Source organism: Pinus tabuliformis, chromosome J (genome assembly GCF_031772625.1).
Source record: "Pinus tabuliformis cultivar Carrire ecotype Pingquan chromosome J, CPIR1, whole genome shotgun sequence".
Lineage (NCBI taxonomy): Eukaryota > Viridiplantae > Streptophyta > Pinopsida > Pinales > Pinaceae > Pinus > Pinus tabuliformis.
In genome coordinates this window covers 537,452,466-537,480,013 of record NC_142295.1, presented here as the reverse complement: position 1 = coordinate 537,480,013, position 27,548 = coordinate 537,452,466, and the positions used below count along the sequence as shown (strand labels likewise).

The 27,548-nt window shown below is 36.8% G+C and overlaps 1 pseudogene; it reads left to right on the top strand.

Annotated features, from left to right (window-relative positions):
• Positions 1-4,926: 4,926 nt before the first annotated feature.
• Positions 4,927-27,548, top strand: part of LOC149228133 (chaperone protein dnaJ 15 pseudogene) — a 43,708-nt pseudogene continuing 21,086 nt past the window's right edge.

The following is a 27,548-nucleotide window of genomic DNA, read 5'->3' as shown; positions in this document are numbered from 1 at the left end:
AACAGATGAAGGATTTTATGTCCTTGAAACAAATGCATCAAATTTTGCATGGGGAGGCATTCTTCTTGAACGCATAAATGGCACTGAAGAGATTTGCAGCTACACCTCAAGAACCTTTCATGGAGCTGAACTCAATTATCCTTCAAGCCATAAAGAAGTACTCGCAGTCAAGAAAAGTGTATCTCTTTTCAGGGTCTATTTAAAACCTGTTAAAGTATTGGTCCAAACCGATCTCAAAATCATGTAGGGCATGATAAAAGAAAACCGTGAACTTGTCGATAATAACGTCCACATCATGAGATGGGAAATCTAGTTAGATGGTTATGACTTTGGTATCGAACATAAGCCTTGATACCTCAACTGCGTGGTAGACCTTCTCACACGTGAAGCAGTGAACCCTCTCAACTTAAAGAAGAAGCAGTAGGGGGGCCATAATAATGTGTCTGATTCGGTCACCATATGTCGAAAGAATTTAAGGGATGAGATAATGAAAGTTTTCCACTTGTACCCAAGTCTTTACTTTTAAATGGCACTCATCGATCATGTAATAACCAAATACCGGATATGAATCCTATAAATGAGTGGTTGTGTCCCTCATAAAATTCACTCTGAAGTTGTGCAAGTATCTGACGCAACTTGAAATTTCTTCTCTTCTCTCTTTTGTTGAATGCAAGATTTCCTTTAGAAAAATACTTGTTTAGACTAGGATTAAAGTATCTGTTCAGATCTATATCGATTCTGTAATATCTGAGTTTGGTGCAAATGAAAAGATCTAGTCTTAATGTTGTTATCCACCGTTAGAATATAAGGAGTAAAGTTTGGTGCAAATGAAAAGATCCAGTCTTAATAATAATAATGTCTGCATCATGCGATGGGCAGTCTGGTTATATGGTTATGACTTTGGTATCGAACATGAGCTTGTATACCTCAACTGCATGGTAGACCTTCTCACATGTGAAGCAGTGGACCCTCAGCTTAAAGAAGAAGTAGTAGTGGGATCGTAATAATGTGTTTGATTCGGTCCCCATATGTCGAAATACTTTAAGGGATAAGATAATGCAAGTTGTCCACTTGTACCCAAATCTTTACTTTTAACCAGCACTCACCGGTCATGTAATAACCGGACACTGGATATGAATACTATAAATAAGTGGCTATGTACCTCATAAAATTCACTTTGAATTTGTACAAGTATCTGATGCAACCTAAGATTTCTTCTCTTCTATCCTTATATTCCGACGGTGGATAACAACATTAAGGCTGGATATTTTCATTTGCACCAAAATCAGCTATTATAGACTCGATGCAGATCTGAACAGATACTTTAATCCTGGTCTGAACAAGTCTTTTTCTACAGGAAATCTTGCATTCAACAAAAGAAAGAAGAGAAGAAATCTTAGGTTGTGTTAGATACTTGCACAACTTCAGAGTGAATTTTATGAGGGACGCAACCACTCATTTATAATATTCATATCAAGTGTTCGGCTATTACATGACCGGTGAGTGCTGGTTAAAAGTAAAGATTCGGGTATAGGTGAACGACTTGCATTATCTCATCCCTTAATCTTTCGACATATGGGGACCGAATTAGCCACATTATTACAGGCCCACTACTACTTCTTCTCTAAGCTGAGGGTCCACTGCTTCACGTGTGAGAAGGTCTGCTGCACAGTTGAGGTATACGAGCTTAGGTTCAATACCAAAGTTATAACCATATAACCAGACTGCCCATTGTATGATGCAGGCGTTATTATCGGCAAGTTCACCGTTTTCTTTTATCATGCCAGGTATGATTTTGAGATCGGTTCAGACCAATAATTTAACAGGTTTTAAATAAAGCCTGAAATGAGATATACTTTTCTTGATTGCGAGTACTTCTTTATGGCTTGAAGGATAATTGAGTTTAGCTCCATGAAATGTTCCTGAGGTGTAGCCGCAAATCTCTTAAGTGCCATTTATGCATTCAAGAAGAATGCCTCGCCATGCAAAATTTGATGCATCTGTTTCAAGGACATAAAATCCTTCATTTGCTAGAAGCTTGAGAGGAGGAAGGTTATAGACTTTATCCTTGATGGATTTCACCACCTGGGTCATGGCTTGATTCCATGGGATTGGTGACTTCTTCAATATTTGCTGCAAGACAAATAGATCTTGGGCTTGTCCTTTATAGAAACGTCTGATGTAATTCAGACTTCCTAGGAATCGTTGCAACTAGGTCTTGTCTAGGATTTTCTCTGGAAAATTCTGTAGGTTTAGAAGAACAGATCTTGCAGTGCCATATTGCCATTAGAAATATTCAAATCTAACAAACTTACTTCTGTTATTCCAAATTCAATCTTGGATTTTGACAAAGCTAATCCATGTTTAACATAATTCTCACAAAATATTTGGAGATATTTCTGATGTTCTTGGATATTCTTGGAACAGACAAGTAAATCATCTATGTAGATAATTAACCAATCTATGCCACGAAAAACATCTTCCATTCTTTTTTGAAATTCACTAGGAGCATTCTTTAAACTGAAAGACATAACATTCTATTGATATTGTCCATGTGGGACAACAAAGGTCGTTTTATAATGATCTTTAGCAGCTATTCCAATTTGGTAGGAACCTGATTTAAGATCGAACTTGTTGAAGATGTTACGTCCTTTCAGTTTTTGGAGAAGCGCTGCTTGATTTGGCAAAGGATATGCCATTTTTTAGTAATGAATTTAGGGGCTTGTAGTTGATCACCATGTGAGGTTGGCCTCTTTTGATCTCTGAATTCTTGTTGACGTAGAATGCTCGGCACGCCCAAGGGCTCTTCGTTGGTTTGATTAGGCTCTTGTCTAAGAGATCTATAATCTCTTTCTAGCAGTAATCCAACTCGGTTGGACTCACTAGAGAAGTTGATGCTTTCTATGGTCTGATCTGTATATGGCAGATCGAGCACATACTTTTCTCATTCTCAGAAAGCATTAGGGATATCTGAAGTACACTGCTAGATAATCTTTTCAAAAATTTCTTTCAAATAATCTTGACGATGAACTGTGGTAAAAGAAATGACTCTTGATTTTTTATGAACTTCTGCAAGCTTTGGCTATTTTATTTTTGCTTGTGAGTGATGGAGAATGTACAAGAAATTTAGAGAGGAATTTGTACAGAATTACCAAAAATAGTCATGGAAAATATGAGTTGGTGGTAGTTAATAGAAATGGGAGACCAAGGGATAAAGAATTCAGAACCTAAAATAATGTTGGCTAGGATGTCATCAAGTTTGAGGAATGTATGTTGAACTGGATGGTCTTGGATGGACACATGGAAATCAATTACCTAATGTGGGAGAGAAAACATTGAACCAGTAATGCTGGCACTGCCATCCATTTATTTCTCCCAGTAGAAAGGGGGAATATAAAGATGGCGAGCTAAATTCAGCTAAGGGCCTGAATCAAGTAAACAATCTAAGGAATATGGTTTACAATCAGGGGGACAAAAGGTAAGAGGAATATAGAATTTAGGTTGACTAGTGAGAGAGAAACATACCAGGATAAAGTGCAAACAAATCAAGTGAATCAGGCCATTGGGAATAATCTAGTGTAAGTGAGATAGGATAAGATTGTTCTGGACTATCTAGAGCCTTAGTTGCTAGATGGTCGAAATCATCATCAGAGGATTCAACAACTTTTTTCTCAAGCTGGTGCAATTGTGCTTTGAGAACCTAGATTTCTATGGAAATGGATCTAATCTTTGCTTTCTTGTCATGGATCTGCATATGCATGGATGTGTAGGAGGAACGCTTGAGAAGTTATTGCTCTGGATGCTTGGCTAGATGGTAAACGTATAACTCAACTGGATGCCAGTAGGAGGGAACATAATAGAATATATCCTTCTCATTTTGTTTGGTCATCATTTGGCTAGATGATTGAAGTTCTGGATGGTTTAAAGTGGTCATCGCGGCCTTGATTCTTTTGATATCATCATGAATGTTCATGCAGAGATTTATCTTCCATGGTGGTGTTTCCTCAAGATTTTTCCTTAAGTTTGCAAGCCACTTGTTAGGCATAGAAAACATACAAAATTGGTATGACTACAAACTATCTTCATCGTCAGAACTTGCATGGAAACTAGGAACGTGGTTTCCATCTTCTTCTTCTACCTCGGAATCATCTTCTCAATAATAAATTTCTCTAGTAGGGTCTTCATCATAATTGCAGTAGAATAGATCCCACATAGTAGGTTCTAAGGTATCTGTGAATAAAGATGCTAGCTTTGGCTTCTATGATTTTTGTGGACGTTCATTTTCCCAATGACCTTCCTTATTGGGAATAAAACATCGGACTGATTTAGCCGAAGTCTTTTGGTATCGAAGGAATGGTCGTTTTTTTGGAAAGGTTTCTTTCTAGGCTAATATGGCTTCTTGTAAGCTTCTACCTGAAACTTGCTCTCTGAGGACAAATTCTTCTTGTGCAGATCTTTGGATTTACAAGAGATTTTGGGGTCATGATTGAAGGGTCCCTTACCCCAGTTGGGCATCTGGACAACTGTTTTGCAAATCTTATTTGAAAATATCTTGTTGTACTCCTTGAAGTCAGTCATAACACGTTTAGCTAAACAGTGTTCTTCAATGACTTTCTTGATGTGGCCATGGACCATTTCTAAACTCATTCCTGAAAGAGAAATATGTGTGTCTTCAAAATATTTGTTGATAGCGGTGGGAAGAACGTCAGGCATACTCTAGATATACCTGTTGAGGTATGCTATATTAGCATAGAAAAATTGATCAGATGAGCCAATCCTGCATTTGACAAAAATAATCTTCCATAAGACCAAGATTCCTAACTAGCTAGACATAAACAATTCACTATAATGGTTTGTATCTTCATCAATTTTAAGGCCGAAAAATTGTGCATGTAGAGCAACTAGCAATTGAACAACAAGATCGTTATGGCCAAGGATGGCTTATTGGGCTTCTGTGGAGGCGTAATTCCACCACGTATTTACTAAGCCACCAAATCCATTGATAATGAGTTGTGCAATGCTACAGAGAGAAAGGGTAGGGTCATCAATCTATTTTTTCATTGCCCAACTATTGAGGAGACTCATTGCATTCTCCATTTTGATCTTAGGCTAGAAATTTGGAAAAAACATGGGTTCTTGCGGCATAGCTTGGATGGCCACACTCATCAATGAAACGTCGGTCGTTGTTATTAATATAGGACGAGATGTTTTACTAACTTGGGTAATCAACAAAGGGATACCTGGTTCTTTCTTAATATGAACAAGGAACTAATTTATTTGGTCCTTTGAAAGGACAGGACCCTTTTCTTGCACTTGTTGCAAGAAGGATGTTGTGACCGAGTAGCTACCTCAATCTCTTCATCTTCGGCTGTTTGAATCCCAAAATTCCAAGTAGGTAGCTTATGAGTAGCTACACTAAAGCTGAAAGTGCGCCTAATCTTGTTCTTGGGATTATCTGTAAACATATCCAACTTTTATGGTTTGTCAAAAATAGAATAGTCAGGGGTCTGAACCTTAGATCCTAACTTCTTGATGATTGGGGTAGTTATGGAAAAAAATTGAGATATAGCTGCCAACCTTTGGTCTAGCTTTGTATTGGCTATTGTAAGGACTGATATGTCAGCTATCTTATAATCTAGCAATTATAATCTTGCTAAAATATTCTTGCACAATTCCTTTTCTTTAGAGACTACTTGTTTAACCTTAAGGACGTTATTGTCCAAATCATCAATGTTCTTTGACTTGAGGTCGAGCTGGAGATTTGCATAGTTAAGCTGTGTAGTGTTAGTACCAGATGTAGTGGCTACTGGTACTGTGGTGTAAGGGATGAATTCCCTTTTCTTTTGACCATCATCATCAAACTTTCGAAAAGATATATAAGGAAGGTTCCTTCCTAGAGTGTAGGATTATTCTCGCATGCTAACTTTGATAGTTTTAGTTGTTTCTTCTTGAGGTAGCTGAGTGAGCATGAGAATGTGAGGTATTTTTGGCTTAGTAGCAATACTAAGCTTTTGTATCAGCTTATTGCATGCTGGACACTGCTGGTGCTAACCTTGGTGTTCTGTAGTAAGCTCTGTTGAATATCTTGCGGGATGGTTTTAGACCATCTCTGCAACCTTCTCTCAAAAGGTTGTTTGAACTTGGGTTGGTAACCAGAAGGATTGGGTAGCAACATTAAATGGAATTGGGTGTTCTTTGGAAATCTTCTGGTTATCTTTCAGTAAGGCTGATTGGTGGTACTGTTCATATTTAGCTTCCCAAAGTTCAGGATATTGGATTCCAGTCCATTCAAATGTAATAGGAGTTGTAGATTTACTGGAACCAGATTCCACCTCACTTATGAGTTGTGAAGTATGACGTATATGGGGCTGTAGTGGGGGAATGTTGTCATTGCAAAGCAAAAAACAATCAATGTTTTGAGTTGAATTATTTTAGATAGGTGTTTCATGTCAAAACCTTGGGGATGAATATAAGCTTGCAGAAGGTTGTAGATGTAAGGGTCATCTAATGACACAGAATACTTGGGATAGATAGTACTAAAGGCAGGGCCGTCATGCAGAGGGCTAGCAAAGCCTCCTATTATGGCATCGGCTAATTGGTTATGCCGAGTATCTATCACAATGCAAAGGCTATTGATATTCATGGATGGTCGAATGAGAGCGTTCAGGCCAAAATAGATTGTGCCCAGATGGAAATATTTGAAACCTTGGGATTTTTCCCAGTCGATCTTTGACTTTTCAAGCAAGGGGATTTGGGTGGGTTCATCTTGAGATGTAAAACTTACGTCAACAGAATGAAGCCGAATTTGAGAAGAGGCAAAATATTTATAAAAGGGCATGTTATATACTTGAGCAGGTAAAATTGGCGGGATTTTCAAGTTTGGGTCTGGGTCGGTTTTAGAAATAGAAATAGTAGAAGCAGAAGTCAAAGCTTCTCTGTAAGAAGACTTTCGGCCTGGGAGAGAAACCAAAGGAGTTGGTGCTTCAATCTCTACCTAGTTTATTGTTGATAAATTTGAATCCATTTTGTTGTACACCTAAATGCCTTGCCTTCCACCTACAACAAATGGTCTATGCTCTTCTGGCTGTGACCTAAAACTCAGTGATTCTCGGGGCATGATATGGGTCCGCTACAACAAGAGAAGATGTAACTATATCAAACTAAATAGATAGAGAAATGAACCAACTTGGATCTGATACCATTAAGAAAAGGAATTGTGCGAGAACATTTTAGAAAGATTAGAATTTCTAGATCACAAGATAGCTGACATATCAGTCCTTACAGCAACCAATACAAAGCTAGACCAAAGGCTGGTAGCTATATCTCAAGTTTTGTCCATAACTACCCCAATCATCAAGAATTTAGGATCTAAGGTTCAGACCCCTAACTATTCTATTTTGGACAAACCATCAAAGTCGGTTATGTTTACAGATAATCCCAATAACAATCTTAGGTGCACTTTCAACTTTAACATAGCTAATCATAAGCTACCTACTTGGAATTTTGGGATTCAAATAGCCAAAGTAGAAGAGATCGAGGTAGCTACTTCGGTCACAATATCCTTCTTGCAACAACTGCAAGAAAAGGGTTTTGCCCTTTCAAAGGAACAAATAATTTAGTTCCTTGTTTATGTTAAGCAAGAACCAGGTATCCCTTTGCAGATTACCCAAGTTGGTGAAACATCTCGTCCTATATCAGTAACAACGATTGGAGTTTCAGCTATGAGTGCGGTCATCCAAGCTATGCCGCAAGAACCCATGTTTTTTCCAAATTTCCAGCCTAAGATTGAAATGGAGAAATGAGTATCCTCAATAGCTGGGCAACGAAAAAACAGATTGATGACCCTACCCTTTCTCTCCGTGGCATTGAAAAAATCATTATCAATGGATTTGGTGGCTTAGCACATACATGGTGGCATTATGCCTCCACAGAAGCCCAAGAAGCCATCCTTGGCCATAATGATCATGTTGTTCAGTTTCTAGTTTCTCTACATGCACAGTTTGTCGGCCTTACAATTGATGAAGATCCAAACCATTACAATGAATTGTTTATTTCTAACCAATTAGGAAATCTTGGTCCTTTGGAGGATTATTTTTGTCAAATGCAGGATTGGCTCATATGATCCAATTCCTATGCTAATACAGCATACCTCAAGAGGTATATCTAGAGTATGCCTGGCATTCTTACTACCTCTATCAACAAATATTTTGAAGACAAACATCTTTCTTTGCTAGGCATGACCTTAGCAATGGTCCATGACCACATCAAGAAAGTCATTGAAGAACACTATTTAACTAAACGTGTTATGACTGACTTCAAGGAGTACAACAAGATCTTTTCAAATATGATTTTCACAACAGTTGGCTAGATACCCAACTGGGGTAAGGGACCCTTCAATTGCCACCCAAAATTCTCTTGTAAATCCAAAGATCTGCGCAAGAAGCATTGGTCCTCAGAGAGTAAGTTTCATCTAGAAGCTTACAAGAGGCCTTTCTAGAAAAAACAACCATTCCTTCGATACCGAAAGACTCTGGCTAAATCAATATGATGTTTTATTTTCAATAAGGAAGGTCATTAGGCAAATGAATGTCCACAAAAAGCACGGAAACCAAAGCTAGTAGCTCTATTCATAGATACCTTAGAACCTACTATGTGGGATCTATTCTACTGTGATTATGACGAAGACCCTACTGGATAAATTTATTATCTAGAAGATGATCCCAAGGAAGAAGAAGAAGATGGAACACCACGTTCCTGGTTTCCATGGCAGTTCTAAAGTTGAAGATAGTTTGCACTCCTACCATTTTTGTATGTTTTCTATGCCTAACAAGCGGCTTGTAGACTTAAGGAAAAAGCTTGAGCAAACAGCGCCATGGTAGATAAATCTCCGCATAAACATTCATGATGAGATCAAAAGAATTAAGGCTGCCATGACCACTTTAAACCATCCAGAACTTCAGTCATCTAGCTAGATGATGACCAAACAAAAGGAGAAGGAGATAGCCTATTTTGTTCCCTCCTACTAGTATCCGGCTGAGTTATACATTGACCATCCAACCAAGAAGCCAGAGTGACAACTTGTCAAGCGTGCCTCCTGCACATCCATGCATATGGCGATCCACAACAAGCAAGAAAAGATCAGATCCCTTGCCGCAAAAATCTAGGTGTTCAAAGCACAATTGCACCAACTCGAGAAAGAAGTTGTTGAATCCTCTGATTATGTTTTGGACCATCTCTGCAACCTTATCTCAAAAGGTTGTTTGAACTTGGGTTGGTAATCAGAAGGATTGGGTAGCAGCATTAAATGTAATTGGGCGTGCTATGGAAATCTTTTGGTTGTCTTTGAGTAAGGCTGATTGGTTGTACTATTCATATTTAACTTCCCAAAGTTTAGGATATTGGATTCCAAGTCATTCAAATGTAATAAGAGTTGTAGATTTACTGGAACATTTATTCCTACATGTTAGACACTACACCAAGAATTTCATTGACATACAATAACAATCTAATATAACTTCCACAGTTTTGTTCTTAGGATAAACGCAATGGTCATAATGACATCTAGTATAACCTTGTTCAAACATAAGCCTATCAAATTTCCATTTCCTTGGTGTTATGAAACCAACTCAAGAAAATATAGAAAAGATAGATCAACGCCTTAGAATTCAGCCTCTTCGAGGGGGCAACCTCCTTTACATTACATAAATGAATAATTCTTGGATGATACAAATGACAAAACCTCCTTTCTATATATAGGAGTCTAAGGAGTCACAATATAATCCAGCCGACCTAACAATAATAATATAAAGCCACAAAAATAACAATAGAGGGATTCTATGGGGCACAGAAATAACAATATGGGGGTAATAGGGGCACAACAATATAAATAGGGGGTATAACTACAATAGTAATGGGGTAATCACTAGTATTATAGGGACCCAACATGCCCCTCTCCTTCAAAAAAGTGTTGTCCTCAATGCTTGAGAAGTTCTGGATACTTCTGCATAAAATTCTCATCCTCCCATGTGGAATCTTCAGCGGATAAGTTCTTCCACTTGATAAGATACTCTGAAATTGATCGATTTCGTAGCTGTCGAGTTCTTGTTTCTGTGATTGCTTCCGGTTCCAATATAATTTTTCCTTCCTCGTCAAGTTCTGGCAATATTGTTTGAATTGGGAGCTTGTCACCTATAACCTTCTTTAAACATGAAACATGGAAAACTTGGTGCACTCGAGAAGCTGCAGGAAGCTCCAATTTGTATGCCATAGTACCAATCTTTTCCAACACCTTGTACGGACCATAATACTTTGGTGATAATTTATTATCCTTCTTAGCTTGCTTTAGGGACATTTGCTTATATGGTTGTAGCCGTAGGAATACCCAATCACCTACATCAAAACTTCTTTCACTGCGATGTTGATCTGCCTGTTGTTTCATTCTATTTTGTGCCAACACGAGGTTATCCTTTAAGAGTTGGAGGACTTGTTGTTGATGTTCGATGTGATGTTCCACTGCCTGAACCTTAGAATTTTCTCTTAAATATGATGTGATGGATGGTGGTTGATACCCATAAAGTGCCATAAATGGGGTCATTTTTGTTGCTGTATGGAAGGAAGTGTTATACCACCATTCAGCTAGAGGCAACCATTTGACCCATTGTGTCTGTTTATCAGATACAAAGCAACGAAGATATCCTTCCAAACATTTGTTTACTATCTCAGTTTGCCCATCAGATTGAGGATGATAAGATGAGCTATGAGCTAACTGAGTACCAAGACAAGAAAATAATTCTGTCCAAAAATTTCCAGTGAAAATGGGATCTCTGTCACTTACAATAATCTTTGGGTTTCCATGTAGCTTTTGAACTGTTTCCATAAATGCAGTAGAAACTGTACTGGCTTTAAATGGATGTGATAATGCACAAAAGTGTGCATACTTGGTAAGTCTGTCAACTACCACCATGATGACACTCTTTCCCTCAGACTTGGGTAAACCTGTGATAAAATCCATTGAAACCTCCTCCCAACGTTGGCTTGGAATGGATAAAGGTTGTAATAGACCTGGTGTCTTAATTGTTTCAACTTTATTTTGCTGGCAAACCAAACATTCCGCCACAAACTTTTGAATATCTGATTTAAGGCCATCCCAAAAAAATTCCTTCTTAACCCTGTGGTAAGTTTTTAAAAAACCTCAGTGCCCTCCTAAGGGAGAAGTGTGCAATTCCATAAGAATCTTTTGTTTTAGCTGGGAATTCTTACAGAGGTATAAGCGATCTTTGTACCATAACGAATCATTTTGCCAGCTAAATGTATCAGAAGTACTGGAATCTTGTTGTAGCTTTTGAATAAGTGCCCACACTTCTTCATCGTTCTTCCATTCCTCCCTTGCTTCGTTTATCCAATCTGGTTGGATAATAGAAATGGCACACAACAATGCTTCCACATCCTCATCCTTTCTTGAGAGTGCATCTGCCACCACATTTTGCTTCCCTTTTTTGTAGATGATTTCAAAGTCATAACCCAACATCTTTGTGACCCACTTTTGTTGCTCTTCAGAGGATAATCTTTGTTCTAAAAAGTATTTAAGGCTATCATGATCCGTTTTTACCTTGAAGTGTCTTCCCATTAGGTAGGGTCGCCATTTCTTAAGTGCATGGAGTATTGCCAACATTTCCTTCTCATAAATAGCTTTGTTTAAAAACTTTCCCTTGATTGGACGACTTTCAAAAGCAATGGGTCTTTCATCTTGCATTAGAACAGCACCAATTCCATTTCCTGAAGCATCACATTCCACAATAAAGGTTTTTGTGAAGTCCGGCGTAGCTAAGACCGGTGCTTGGCACATTGCCTCTTTAAGATGTTCAAAGGCCTTTGTTGCTTCCGAAGTCCATGAAAATGAATCTTTCTTCAATAATGTTGTTAGAGGTGCTGCTATTCTCCCATAATTCTTAACAAACTTGCGATAATACCCTGTCAACCCAAGAAATCCTCGCAGATGCTTTATGGATGTGGGGATTTTCCATTCCTTAATGGCTTTAATTTTGCTAGGGTCTACCTTAACTCCTTCATGAGATACAATATGACCCAAATATTCCACCTCCTGGACTCCAAAGAAACATTTGGATCTTTTTGCATATAATTGTTTCTCCTCCAATAGTTGTAACACCCTGTCAACATGTTCAACATGATCCTTCCAAGACTTGCTGTAGATTAGTATATCATCAAAAAATACTAACACAAATTTTCTAAGGAATGGTTTGAAATTGAATTCATCAAACCTTGAAATGTTGAAGGTGCATTGGTAAGGCCAAAAGGCATGACCAAAAATTCATAATGACCCTCATGAGTTCTAAATGCTGTTTTCGGAATGTCTTCAATCTTCATTCTAATTTGATGATATCCCGAACGAAGATCCAACTTGGTGAAGTAAATTGATCCATGCAATTCATCCAGTAATTCATCAATAACGGGAATGGGGAACTTATCTTTAATAGTGAGCTTGTTGAGCTCCCTATAATCTGGACACATGCGCCATGATCCATCCTTCTTGTGCACCAATACTACTGGAGCTGAGAAAGAACTTTGACTCGGTTGAATTATACCAGCCTCTAGCATTTCTGCAACCATACGTTCAATTTCACTTTTTTGGACATATGGATATCTGTACGGCCTGATGTTTGGAGGAACACTTCCTGGAATCAGATGAATAGCATGATCATGATCACGCATAGGTGGGAGACCTTTGGGAGTCTCAAATACCTTGGAATGATTGTCCAGGACTTTTTGGAGATCTGGAGAAATAGATGATTCCAATGTGGAAACATCTAGCGAACATAATTGTGCAATTACACCTCTTTGCTCCTTTTTTAGAAGCTTTGTCATGCCATTAGAGCTGATTATCTTTCCTGGTTTCCCTGCAATACCCCTTAATTCAACTTCCTTTCCTTCCACAGAAAATTTCATGAAAAGTTCTTGAAAATTAAAAGCTATTGTACCCAAGGATTGTAGCCATTGGACTCCTAGTACAACATCAACACCTCCCATTGGAATGGAAAGCATTGGGCTAGTCAATACATATTCTCCCATGGATAGCTTGATATTATGGCACTTTCCAGAACAATTTATTGTTCCTCCATTTGCAATCATCACTTGACACTCTGGTGCTGGATATAGGAAGCAATTCAATTCTTTTGCTACCCTACAATGAATAAAATTGTGGGTGCTTCCTGAATCAATCAACACTATTACCTTTTTCTTCTTGATTTGTCCTTCTATCTTGATGGTTTGAGGAGTGGTAATTCCCACCAATGCATTACAAGATATGGTCAGATTTATTTGTTCTTCATCTAGGCTTTGTTCCTGGAATATATCCTCTTCTTTTGACCTTTCTTGCTCCTTTTCTTCTTCCTCTTCACAATCTATGTAGAATAATTTCTTCTCAGCACACTTATGACCTTTTGTGTATTTGCTATCACAATTGTAACAAAGCCCTTTTGCTCTTTTTTCTTCCAATTGTTGTGGTGTCAACCTTGTAGGTTGTGGAAGACTATGGGCAACAACACTTCCGTCTTTATAGTTGTGAACGGTATGCTTCCTAGTTGCCATAATTTTGCTTTCCATTTTTCTTGCTAACCTGAATGCCTTCTCTAATGAATCAGGTTCCCAAAGGTGCACATCATGTTGGATATTATCCTTTAAAGACCCTATGAACACATCAATCCTATGCTCCTCTGGAATATCTTTTACCCTTATGTTCAATTTTTGGAACTCCTCAATGTGCTCCATTATTGAACCCTTTTGTTTGAGACTTATCAATTGGCTAAAAAAAGTGTTGCTTTTTGTATCCTCATAATGTGCTATCAATTCTTCCGTAAAAATTGCCCAAGTGATAAATTGTTTACGAGAACAAAGCCATTGATACCATACAAACTGATTTGGTTCCAAATATAAAGTTGCCATACGTACCTTTTGTGTGTTTTGCACATTATTGAGATCGAAGAATTGCTCCATCTGTAATATCCATGTGGCGGGATCCTTGCCATCAAACTTCCTCATATCGATTTTTGGAACATGGTGAGTCTTCGATCCAACATTAGAGTCTATGGAATCATGATTAACATTTCTTTTATTCTCATCATGAGTTTCCTTTACTGCCTTTTCACCATTAGTGACCCTTTCTTGTAGCAACTTCTTCAATTCATCCATCTTATCATCCATGCCATCAATTTTAGCATCCATGCCATTCACCTTAGCTTCCATGCCATCCATCTTAGCTTCCATGCCCTTTATCTTAGATTCCACGCCATTTACCTTAGCTTCTGTTAGCTTTTGTGAGCGTGACATTTGTTGCACTTGTTCTTGTAATTTTGATATATCATGTAGCATTTCTTCCTCTTCTTCATGAGTCATGCTAGAGCTTTCAGGTTCCTTACTAGGTGTTTGCATTTTCTTTCCTCGGGGCATCAGTTACCGATAATAATGTTTTACTATGCCCTTTGAATTCCGTTAAACCAAGCTTACACAAAAATTAAAAAAAAAAACTACACACCTTTTTTCACTTTATAGAAGCCTGATATTGAATCTGATGTATCTCTGTAATTTCGGATCATCCAATTCTGAAAATGCTACCTTCAGTAGCCTTCTGCGTCCTCTTTCCAATGCCACAAGTCTGAGCCAAATTGGATTCTCCAAGGAAGAGTTATGTGAAATCTCCCACAGTGACTTGCTTTTAGACTAGTTCAGTAGAGCGAACTTGTACGATGTGCCACGAGTCACTATTTCAACCTTTGAATCTGAAACACACATACAAGAAACTATAGCCCGTCCTCTTTCTGTACCTTTTTACGAAATTTCAATCCGATCCTCAGAGAGAGAGTTATGACGATTTTCCCCAGGTCACCTATTTTGAATGTAATTCAGGAGTCTGCAAAAAGGCCAACTTCCTCAGATCATATCTCCGAAAATATCACGCGAAAAGCTCTGAAATTCGGACCCAAGGTTCAGCGCCAATTCTTCTCAAATGGGTTTTTTTTGCAACTTCTGAAACGTCACAAAAAAAACGTTATAGCGAAAATTCCACGATGACCTGTTTGGAGCAGCGAAACCCTAGAATCCAAAGCTCTGATACCAAATGTTATGAAACCAGCTCAAGAAAAGATAGAAAAGATAGATCAACGCCTTAGAATTCAGCCTCTTCAAGGGGGAAACCTCCTTTACATTACATAAATGAATAATTCTTGGATGATACAAATGACAAAACCTCCTTTCTATATATAGGAGTCTAAGGAGTCACAATATAATCCAGCCAACCTAACAATAATAATATAAAGCCACAAAAATAACAATAGAGGGATTCTATGGGGCACAGAAATAACAATATGGGGGTAATAGGGGCACAAAAATATAAATAGGGGGTATAACTACAATAGTAATGGGGTAATCACTAGTATTATAGGGACCCAACACTTGGGGCCTATTTTAAGTCATACAAGCTCTTCTTCAATTTTCACACTAACTTCTCCTTCCCATTGACCTCATACCCTTGTTTTTGTTGCATATATATTTCTTCCTCCAAATCCCCATGGAGAACGGTTTTCTTTACATCTAACTACTCAAGATGCAAATCTTTAATTGCCACTATACTTAAAATAGTTCCGATTGAAGTCATTTTAAAAAATGGGAGAAAAAAAATTCATCAAAGTTTATACATTTCTTTTGTGCAAACCCCTTCACTACAAGTCTAGCCTTATACCTATGTTTACCTCCATCTTATTCCTTCAACCTATAAACCCATTTATTACGCAATGTTATTTTACCTACAGGTAATTTGATTAAGTCCCAAGTCTAGTTATGCATCAAGGAGTCCATCTCTTCTTCCATGGATTTCTCCCACTTCTTCCTGGTTTCTACCTACATTGCTACTTCATATCTTTCTGGCTCACCAAAATCAATCAACAATACATAATATAATGAAGGAGACTATCATTTAGGGGCATTACTGATCTTGGTAGCTATTTTAATACCACTTTCAGGAGTTTTAGGTACCTGTTGTTGTTGTTGTTGTGCTTGTTGATCATTATGATTTTCAGGCACCTTTTCTTTTTTTGTGATCTCATCAAGCACCACATATTCTTTGTTTTCTTTTTCCTATTTCTTTCCTTGCATTTGATCCTTATACAATACCTTTTCAGTGAATATGAAATCTCTTATCCTAATTATTTTATGATTTTCATAATCATATAAGCGATAACAAAATCATTTATACCATATCCAATGAAGGTACATTTATTTTATTTTCCTCAAGCTTTGTTCTATTTTCTTTATTGATGTGGACAAAGGCTTCACAACTGAAAGTCTTTAAAAATGAATAGTTTACCTTTTTACCTATCCATGCCTCCTATGGAATACCACCATCCAAGGAACTTGAAGGCCCTCTGTTTATTAGATAAATAACAATATCTACATCATTTGCCCAAAATTGTAAGGGAAATCCCACATGCAATCTCATGCAACTTGCACACTCAGTGATTGTCTTGCTCATCATTTTTAACACACCATTTTCCTGTGGTGTTCCTGGAACTATCTTCTCGTTGCAAATTACATGCTTTGAAAAGTAGTTATCAAACTCTTTGCTACAGTATTCACCTCCGTTGTCTTATCTGAGACACTTCAACTTCTTTCATTTCACATTCTCAACCAAAGTTTTCCATTTCTTGAAAATATCAAATACATTATATTTATTTAGAATACAATAAATCCAGGTTTTCCTAGTTTCAGCATCAATAAAAGTAACATAATAGTGAGAGCCACTAAGAGAAGAACCCTAAGAAGGTCCCCATACATATGTATGAAAAATATCTAATTTTTCTCTCTTCTTTTCCTTCCCAGCTCTGATAAATCTGACTCTCTTCTATTCTTCAAAAACATAATTTTCACAGAAATCCAAATCAACATGCCTCAAACCTAGCAACAAATTTCGTAAGTGAAGAATATGCATCCCCTTCTCACTCATGTGCCTAAGCCTATGATGTCAGAGTTTCATATCTCCTCCTGTGGAGGTTAAAGAAGTAACAAAATTAGAAATATTGTGCATAAATACAATATACCAACCTTTTATCCTTTTGCTATTACCAAGGCTCCTTAAGCAACCTTCCAGGTTTTGTCTATAAAAATAGTCACACAACCTTCACCTCCCAACTGCCCTGTTGAAATTAGATTTTTTTTTCAGATCTGGAACATGCCTTACCTCTTTCAATAGCCATTGGTTTCCATTCTATTTCTTTATAAAAACCTTACCCATTCCAACGATTTTACAGGGCTTATCATCACCTAGATGAACATGTCCAAATTATCCTTAAACATGGTCATGAAAATGTTCCTATCAAGTGTGGCATGGAATGAGGGTTGTGAATCTAACACCCAAGCATCAATAATATTCTCTAATGAAAAATCAAATCATCTCGCAACACATCACCTGTCACATTTTCTTCATGATTGTTCTCTTGTTTTCCATCTCCTTCTTTTCCCTTCCGAGATTTACAATGTTTCTTCAGGTGCCCTTTTTTCCCACATTTCCAACACACTATCCCTGATCTAGATTTGGATCTTCCTTTTCTTAACTTACTATGATTTCCTAGGCTCCTTCCTCTTTCCATTTTTATTCCCCTAGTATCTACAATCAAAGCATTGCCTAATTTCTCACCAATTCTTTTCCGTCACATTTCCTTGCTAAGGATGGCATCAACAACATCATCAAACTTTAAAGTAATAGATCTAGAGATAGAGTTACTAATAGCCATAACCAGACCATTCCAAATTTCTAGAAATGAGCACATAAACAACAGAGACCTAACTTCATCATCAAATTTACCCCTACAGAACTTGAATGACTAGTAACCGTGTTAAATTCATTTAAATGATCAACAACAAATCTACCTTCTGACATCTTCATATTAAATAAATGTTTCATAAGAAATACCTTATTTGAGGTGGAGGGTTTTTTCATATAGTTTGGCCAATGTTGTCATTAAACCTTTTGTTGTAATTTACTTTGAAATGTTGAATTCCACTGATGCTGGCAAACATAGTCGTATTGTTCTTAGTTCCTTTCTAGCGAGAATATCCCATTTTTCATCTGTCATACTCGTTGGCTTCTTCTATTTTCCGCTCAGTGGTAGGTACATATCTTTCTAATACATATAATCTTCCATTTTCATCTTCCACAACTAGTATTTTTGGCCATTAAATTTCTCGACCTTGAACCTACCATCTTTCGTCATTACTCCCATCGAACCAGGAAACCTTCTCTCCTGCGAGTTTATCAACGAAATAAACCTTCAGCTCTGATACCAGTTGTTGGAAATTAAATTATGTAGCAATGAAATACACAAAATATTGTGGAAACACAAATACAGAAACGCATAAAACAAGAGAGACACAGATATATGTGGTTCACCAAGTTTTTGTATGTCCACGAAAAAAGACCCAATCCCTTCTTTTATATTATCCAACAAAATGAAGAGATACAACCTATAAAAAATCCACCGTAATTTCCTCTTTTCTCCCACACAATATCCTCTCTCTTTCTCACTCAGGAGAATAAAAAACATTCGCAATATAATTCCCTCATATAAATTGAGGGGTTTCCTTATAGGAAAAAACCATAAATTAAACATAAATTATAGTGTCAGATCATGTGCCTAATGAACGGTCCAGATTGACTACGAAATTACAATATTTTACAAGGAAATTTTTCATCTATTTTTAGCATCGAGGGTGTTTCCCCCAAACCCCTGCCAGAGGGGGGATCCAAACATGCAGCCACCTCCCCTTGGACTCCCCAGGCAACAATCATGGGGGGAAATCCCCCTCACACCTCCCTGTTGGGGACTGGGATCCAAATGCAACTGAAACAAGACCTATGAATTAGGAAGATAATCAGGCTCCACATCCAACATGGTCTTCGTTGTATTCTTATGCCCTCACTTAACCTGGGAGGTTAGTCTTTGAATCTAGTTCAATGTGAGCTCTACCCCTGTCATTATCCATCATATAGTTCCTCGAGCACATGATTCTCCATGTATAAAGAAACTCTTTTATTATCCCAACCTTAATGAGTGACAAATTGACTCATCATTAAGGGGTATTAGATACTAAATATCAAAAAGAAATCTTGGGCTTCTGAGTTATGCACCCAAATCAAACAAAATCATAAAGAAGTAAAAGACACACTAGAGGGGTGGAAAAAGAAGGCCGAGGAAAGGGGTTACTCATGCCTCCACCATTTCTCCCTCCTTACATCTATAGACTCAAGATCTTGGACCATAATAGTTGGTCACTTGGCTAGAGAACCTTACCTTGAAGTCATTCCCACTCCATTTCCACCAATTTGACACACACCTATGGAATGATGAGCTAACTTGATACCTGTGACTTCCCCTTGAACTAGATAAAGTCCCATAAGCTAGTTACCTCTTTAAGTTAGGAATGGATGGTTAGAAGGATAGTTGTCACTTCCCCTTGTGGGTTGTAAACACCTAATAGTGCTATCCATCTAACCATACCTAACATAAGGAGGTAACTTGTTCATGGGACTCGATATAGTTATATATTTGAAGGTGATATTTGCATGAATTATTATTGTGCCCCCAACATTAAGTATGATCCACTACGATGCATCTATGGTGATTATACCTAATGTTTATTGATTTTCACTTGATCTTGAGAGGGTTTTTTTATGTGTTTCTATCACAACAATAGAGGCCTATTAATATTATTTCCCTACTTTCTCAACAAGCATTGCAGAGGTTATTTTACCCATTCCAGATAGAGAATACGAACTTGTTGATGCAACATTTCATATCTAGAGTAGAGTGTTGGGCCACTTTATGACCCCACATTATGATTGAAACTCTAAGGTACCCCTAGATGTTGAAACACTAATCCCATGAAGCTTGGTGGTGGAGATATTAATGATATTCCTAATGGATTGAAGATGCCCCTAGGATGACCTTGATATTGTTTAGTGAGCATCACTTGTTCTATATCTCAGATGATGGTGGTCATCCTTTTCGTAATATGGGAGGACTTGTACATCACTTTTGAGACCCAACGCTTAAGTGAAAGAGTGCCACTTCACCCGTCTTTCCAAATGCAGGGTGATGTTGGGCACCATGGATATGACGTCTTGGTATGGAGGAATCTTGGAGGCATGCCCATGATTTAGGAATTATACCTTGGAGTATGGAGCACTCATTAGCCCACATGACACTTATTTTTGGAATTTGGAATTCATTTGGAAGTTGATGTCATGCTTGAGGTGAGTTTTCTACCCCGTGTGGGAATTTATGGAATTGTTATTATGTTTTTTAGCTATGAGGTTGGCTTATAAGCTATATATTATGAAACAATTAAAGAAAGCCTGTCAATTAGGGATTTTATTTATTTTTTTGTAATAATTAAAGAGTTAGGTCTCATATAAATATAGAATCCTTCGCTCATTTTCATTTTATCATCACACATTACATTCTTTTCCTCTCTAAGGGAGTGTGAGCTAGTATTTTTCATTGCTTATAGGCAAGATGTGATCATTATTGGTATGATTTTCTTGAGGATGGGATTATATGTGTATATGTATATGTGTGTGTGTGTATGTTTTAGTAAATATCTCCCCACCTTACCACATCCAACCTTGGACACAATGATTAAACAAGATTTGTTTGTTCATGAATGGAATAACAAGAAAGAGCCAAGCCATATATCTATTTTAGTTTCAACTAGACCTAAGCAAGAGAGAGAATGAGTTGCGAGCCAAATTGAAAGAAAAGTTTGGGTTTTGAGACGTCACATGGATATATTGTTTTGGGATTGAAAGAAGTTCCTTTTTGTGGAGAATTTTGTAAGTTTATTGTCTTATCATTGATATTTTGCATGTGGATGTTTAAAAGTAGGGTTTCTATTATACCATGACTAAATGATTGATTATTATTGAAATATTGATTCATTGTTACATGTAAACTTGTTCTCTCTAAGGCCTATAGGGAAACTCTTAATGTGCAAACCCTATATTTAATTTCTCCCCTCACGAGAGCAATTGCTAAGGTTTTAAAAGTGGACCCTAGCAGTATAAGGATACAATTGTTAGTTTCTTGATTACCCATAGATTTAATTAAATTTTATCTCCTTTTTGTCTCTCCTGGAATGCTAAGGTATCTTCTAGGGTTTCTGAGGCCGATATATGCATAAAGTGAAGTTTGAATTTACATTTGTGGCTCATAATTTAGGAATTGCATATACAAATTATCTAAAGGAAAAATATAAAATAGTGCATGGTGTAAACCTCTTAAATAGGCACGATGACACTCTCTTTCTTGTTGTTTATGCATACCTAACAACCATAGAAATAATTTCCCTAGTCTAAACCTAGCCTCTATAAGAATATATTGGTCCATTGTTGTTGAATATCATTCTAAGATCTTTTCTCTTACTGCTATATGACATTTAATTCCTTATCATTGCATATCTTCCAAGCCCTAACTTATAATATCCTATATCTTGGTCTAAGCATAGAGTATTTGAACTATAGTATAGAACAACGAGGACATCTTAGGCCTTGCTTGTACTCTATCCAACAATAGACCTTTTACTCATCACCTTAAGCCACATCATTAGAGTATTGTTGTAGGTGATTTAGGGAAACCTACCTTGAGGTTTAATATAGGGAGAGAGAAATGTTGTTGAGGTGACAATGCCAACCCTTTCTCTTGTTACCATAAGGTTGGATCCAACAAGTGAGGCTTTGTATTGGGCCTACCAAATATTTGGAAACATCTTTGGCATCGTTTCTAGGGACGAGTTGAGTCCATCTTCTCGTAGTCCAAAGTAAGATTTAGTTTCTCTTAATGATATAATATTGAAGTAAAGGACAAATCAATTCATCTGGTAACTCCATTTGAAGAAAAATGTTCTAGTTCTTCATTGATATTCAAATATCACATGCTTGTAGGGTGAAGAAAACATCTTTCAAGTAATTTAAGTTCACCTTGTTGACTAAACATTTGAGTGTTATGTAAAATTCAAGGAAATGACTACTTGGGATTCACATGAGATGTACTGTGCTCTATATGTTAGGATATTTTTGGATATCCTAATCATTTTGGTAAAATTAAAAAATGTTCCAAATTTTAATGGGGATGCTTATTCAATAATTTATCATGTGTTAAAATTCATAAAATATGCTTCAGAGATCAATATTTTTGGATATCCTAATCGTTTTGGTAAAATTAACAAATGTTCCAAATTTTAATGGGGATGCTTATTCAATAATTTATCATGTGCTAAAATTCATAAAATATGCTTCAAAGATCAATATGGTTCAAGAGGTTATTCATTAATTATCTTGGGAAAGATAAAAGTGAATGCATTAAATATTATTGTGAACCTAAAACCATTCTTTCTATTAAGGCATTTACTGAAAAGTTTCTTAATTATTTGGAGCCAATGCATCATAGCTATTAAGATACCCTTTGAAATTTTTCCATGGCCCTTCAAAGGGAGTGCCCTTTTTGATCCTTCTAAAAGTGTTAAAGAGGAAAATGATGCAGAATATAACTGTGGTCAAGAATGGAATACATCCTTGCCTATAAAGTGTAGCATATTAAAGAAAATCCCATGAAGAATCACAATCCTTTTGTTGATGAAGAAAATAATGGTGGGGATGAGAAGAATATTTATAATAATAAGGAAGATATGATTACTTATTCGTTTGAGCCATCTTCACTTACTCCTAATAGAATTACTCAGTCACATTCATATTCCATGGATTTTGAATGTGAAAAGTGGACTTTGGTTGCCCATTTCAAATCTGATTTTTGTGATGAGAAATCGATTTATCAAGCCAATATCCTCCAACCTTCTCTCCCCTCACACCACTCGCAACACATCCCTAGTCACATAAATGAGATTTGTATGCTTGAGATAGCTATTGGGAACTAAGTGCTTAAAATTTATCATTTATTACTCCATATACAAGTTGTAAGAAAGGATCTAGTGGTGTAGGAAAAATATGTCTTTTCCTTATTCACCCTTATTCCATCTTCATAATAGCAAGGGTAATTCATGGTTCACTTATGGAATTTTTCCCATCACCCACCCTTATTGCTATGGTCTAGTCTTTGAGATAATGATTGTTGATTATGTTGTTTCCCTATTCTATCACATGATTAATCAAGGGGGTAAGAGGTGTGGCATTGATTTGGTAACATGTTGATGACATTGGTTGTATGACTACACTTAGTTGATGTATTGTATATTAGCATAGGTTAGACTAGATATTTGTATTGCATTCATGTGTATTGGATTATTTTGTGTGCATCCTACTTTTGACACTATTCATGTTGATATGTGCATAGCAGTTAAATGTTTTTTTAGCTAACATTTTATTTTTTGTATTATTTTATCATATATTGCAAGGGTGACAATGAACACCCTACTTAATTTCTATCAATTTTTTTACGAGTGTATAGGTAATAGGTCTGTGAGCCCCATGGATTTTTGGAGCTCTCATGCACTGCTCATTTGAGAACATGGCTCATGCACTTTAAGGTGAGAAGATGTCCTCAATTTGGAGCCAAAATTTAACCACCAAAAAGTGGGTAAACCATATGAGAGAACAGGTATCCTCCTTATACATCTATCCAACCAACAACCCTATAAAATCAACACATGACATGATTCCACGATCCTTGAACTCTCACTCCAGTCAAATATCTCTCAACCATCTGACAATCCTTCTTGAAGGAAGGAGGGTCAACCATCGATAGGTACCTTAACCTTTTTTAGCAATCATGTGCTTTGACTTAACTATTTAGGAATACTAATATGGATCAAGGCGTGAACTATATGGTTATCCAATATTGACTATATTCTTATTCCCTCACTTCACCTGTGAGGTTAGTGTTTGAATCTAGTCCAATGGGATCTCCTCTAAGGCCATAGGGTTTTAGGAAGGACACTATTGGGGAAGCTCTGATTGAAGTAGTTTTTTCCGGTATTTTATACTTACCACTTTCCATCTTTCCCATTATTCGATCTCCATTCTTCAAGTTGCTAGTCATCGGTCATGGGTATTGACACGCTCTCATCCTCATCCTTGAGTCTGGGCCAGAAATCTTACCTTCGAGGTTGATGTAGCTAAAAGAAAGTAAAAATAATAATAAATACACAATGAAATAAAAAGATAAAATGAAAAACATGGCTAGGAAATTTGATTAATGCATAGGAAAAATCCTAGCATGATATTTACTCCCTCCATTAGCCATCACCCTATTTCTCATGCACATGATGCTCCATCTATAAAAGGAACTCTTGTATTGTCCCAACCCTGATGACTGATAAATTGACTCATAATTAAGGGAAATTAAATGCTAAATATCAAAAAGTGAGCTTTGGTTCCTAAGCTATGCACTCAGATAAAATAAAATCATACAGAAGTAAAAGGCCCACCAAAGGGGTAGAAAAACCAAGTTGAGGAAAGGGATAATTCATTCATTTATGATTGCTTCCTCCTTACAACTATAAACTCATGATGTTGGAACACTATTAGCAGGTCACTTGGCTACGACACCCTACCATAAAGTCATTCTTACTTAGTTGCCACCATTTCACACACACCTATGGATTGATGGGCTAACTTGGAACCTGTCATTTCCCTTTGGGGACTGGAAACACCTGTTAAGTTTATCCATATAGCCATCCATAACATAAGGATGTAACTTGTTTATGAGATTTTATCTTGTTCGAAATTTGAAGATGAGATTTGTGGGAAAGTATCATTGTGCCCCCAACAAAAAGTATGGTCCACTATGATGCGTTTATCGTTATTATAGCTAATGATTTTTTATTTTAACTTGATCTTGAGAGGTTTTTGTTAGGTGGTTTCATCAAAAAAGAAAAATCCTCTTGAGATGATTTCCTAAATATCTCAGCAAGCATTGAAGATACCATTTTTCCCATTCTAGAGAGAGAATATGACCTTGTTTATGAAGTGTTGCTTACTTAGAGAAGACTATTGTGCTACTTGATGATCCAACATGATGTTTGATACTCCAAGGTACCCCCAAATACTAAAACAATGAGTCCATGAATCTTGGTGTTCAAGATATTGATGATGTGCCTAATGGACCTAGGATATCCTCAGGCTACCTATGACAATGTTTGATGGGAACCACTTGTTCTAAATTCGAAATGATGATGGTCATCCTTGTGATGACAAGGGAGGTCTTGAATATCATTTTTTTGTTGAAAATGTAACTAGTTTCGGTCTTCATAATTGTTTTTATACTCATTTCAATATGCATCCTATGTAACAAACAAGAGAATAAAAGAAAATGTTATTATTATTAAAGCATGGGTTTCATGCTCTTTATTAATGATATTCTAGGTAAAAGCTTGTTCTTCGTGCTTCTAGGGTTGTTAGGTCTTAGTATTTATTGTCTTGAGTCAAAGGAGTCAACATTGTGTTTATAAGACCCTTTTGAGAAAAATGTAATTGTAAAAAGAATTATTTTGAGTCTATAAATTCCAGGAAACTCCAAAATTTAAATTCGACCCTAACAATTAGAAGTTTTCCTAAAGGAGGGAATTTGACCCCTTGAGAAGGTTATTAAAAGGAGTAGTTCTACCTCATTTGTGACTCACTCACTCCACAATTTCAATATCTCAAGAAGAATTTCGATTTGTAGCTAGGGAAGCAGGAAAAAGGAGAATGAAGGTATGGGAAAAGAAGAAAGGATGGAATTATCTTGTTCTAGGCTTTATCTCTCTCACACATGCAAAATTCTAGGGTTTTTAGGCTGCAGGAAGAGATCGTGGTTGCAAGATCGAGTTGCACTAGGATGAAGTGTAGAATATTATAGCTGGAAGGAGGAAAAACCTATATTGACCTCATTTACCTTGGGAGATTTGTCTTTCTCTAGGAAGGTCTTAGAAGGAGGTTGGATTAGGGTTTCCAAAGAAGATGGAAGGACAAAATTGCACCGTCAAAGTTGTTGGATGAGTTGTAATATTGAAACTAGCAAGTCGAAGTTACTGTTTGAAGTTGGTTGGTGCAAAATCAGGCAAGGGATTGATGGAGAGCCAAATTGGTACTTGGAGAAGGACTTGGTATAGGGTTTGGGTCTTTGTATCTCATTTGAAGCAGATTCTAAGAAGAAAAGAGTTTCTGGGTTTTCCCCTTGGAGGGGCTTTTCCCTGGCTGAGAGTCTAACATTTGTGTCCTCTATTGTTGCTATTATTGTCCTTGATAATGTTTGATTAATATATCTAACTAAAGAACATAGAAGAAGATAAATAGCATTCACAAGAAAATATCAAGGTTAAGGAAAATAAATTAATAGCTTCCATTATCCATTTTCCAACATGGTATCAGAGTTAAGGTGAACAAGGAAGGAAACTGGATGGAGACAAGAAGGAATCACTTGTCAATGGGAAGGGAAAAGGAAACTCTCAAGGAAATACTGAAGAAGAAGACTTCAAGAAGGATTGAAGACTCATTGGTAGAAGACCTAGGAGGAGGGTTTATAAAGAAGAATATCATGACTACATCAAAGGAAATATACAAGGTTGTTGATCTCTCTTGTAAGAAGATATGTTTGGAAGACATCTTTGAAGAAAGCATCAACGGTATTAGAATTTTTTACTGAAGTAAGCATCTTTCAAGGACATCATTGAAGACTCTTCAAAGATCTTGAAGGCATCAAGAAAATTGAAGACATCATCAAGGAGAATATTGATCTCAAGTAACTATCATGTTATTACATCGTGTCTGAATCTTCAATTCGTATGGTTTCTTTCTACAAGGAGAGAAATAAACTCATTAGGACATCAAACTATCTAGCATGGAAGTAAATAATTCACTTAATACTCACACAACAGTAAGTAATGGAATATGTTTATGGGGAAATCACTGAACCAAGCAAGGACAAGACACAAGAACTATAAAAGTAAAAAGAAAGAGGAAGTAAGGGCTCAAAGGATCATAGTTGAATCAATTAAAGATTCTCTTATTCAATTTGATGCAAACCCAAAGACTATAAAGGCCATGTGTGAAAAACAAGTAAATTTGTACTTTGTAAGCATAAAAAAAAAAGTGTCTTCGCAAAACAAATTATATAGAATGAAGAAATAAAATGATGGGGATGTGGCATCCTTTCTCATGAGAATCTCTCAAATAAGAGACCATATGAAAGTACTTTGGGAACCAATTACTGATTCAGAAGTAACCATGAGTGCATTTCCACCAGAATGGAGCATCTTTGCTACAAGCATCTACTCCAAGAAAGGTTCATCTCCCTTTAATGATTTGTTGGCTCAATGCACATTGGAAGAATCAAGGATCAAAGTAAAGGATGATATCATATCAGATTGGCGATATCAATCCTTTCTAGCCTGAGTTAAGAAGATAAAGAAGGGAAAATTTGGTAAGTGCAAGTGAAAGGTATGTCCAAGGTTCAATTCTTCAAGTGAAATGATTTTGGACAATTTAAGAGAGA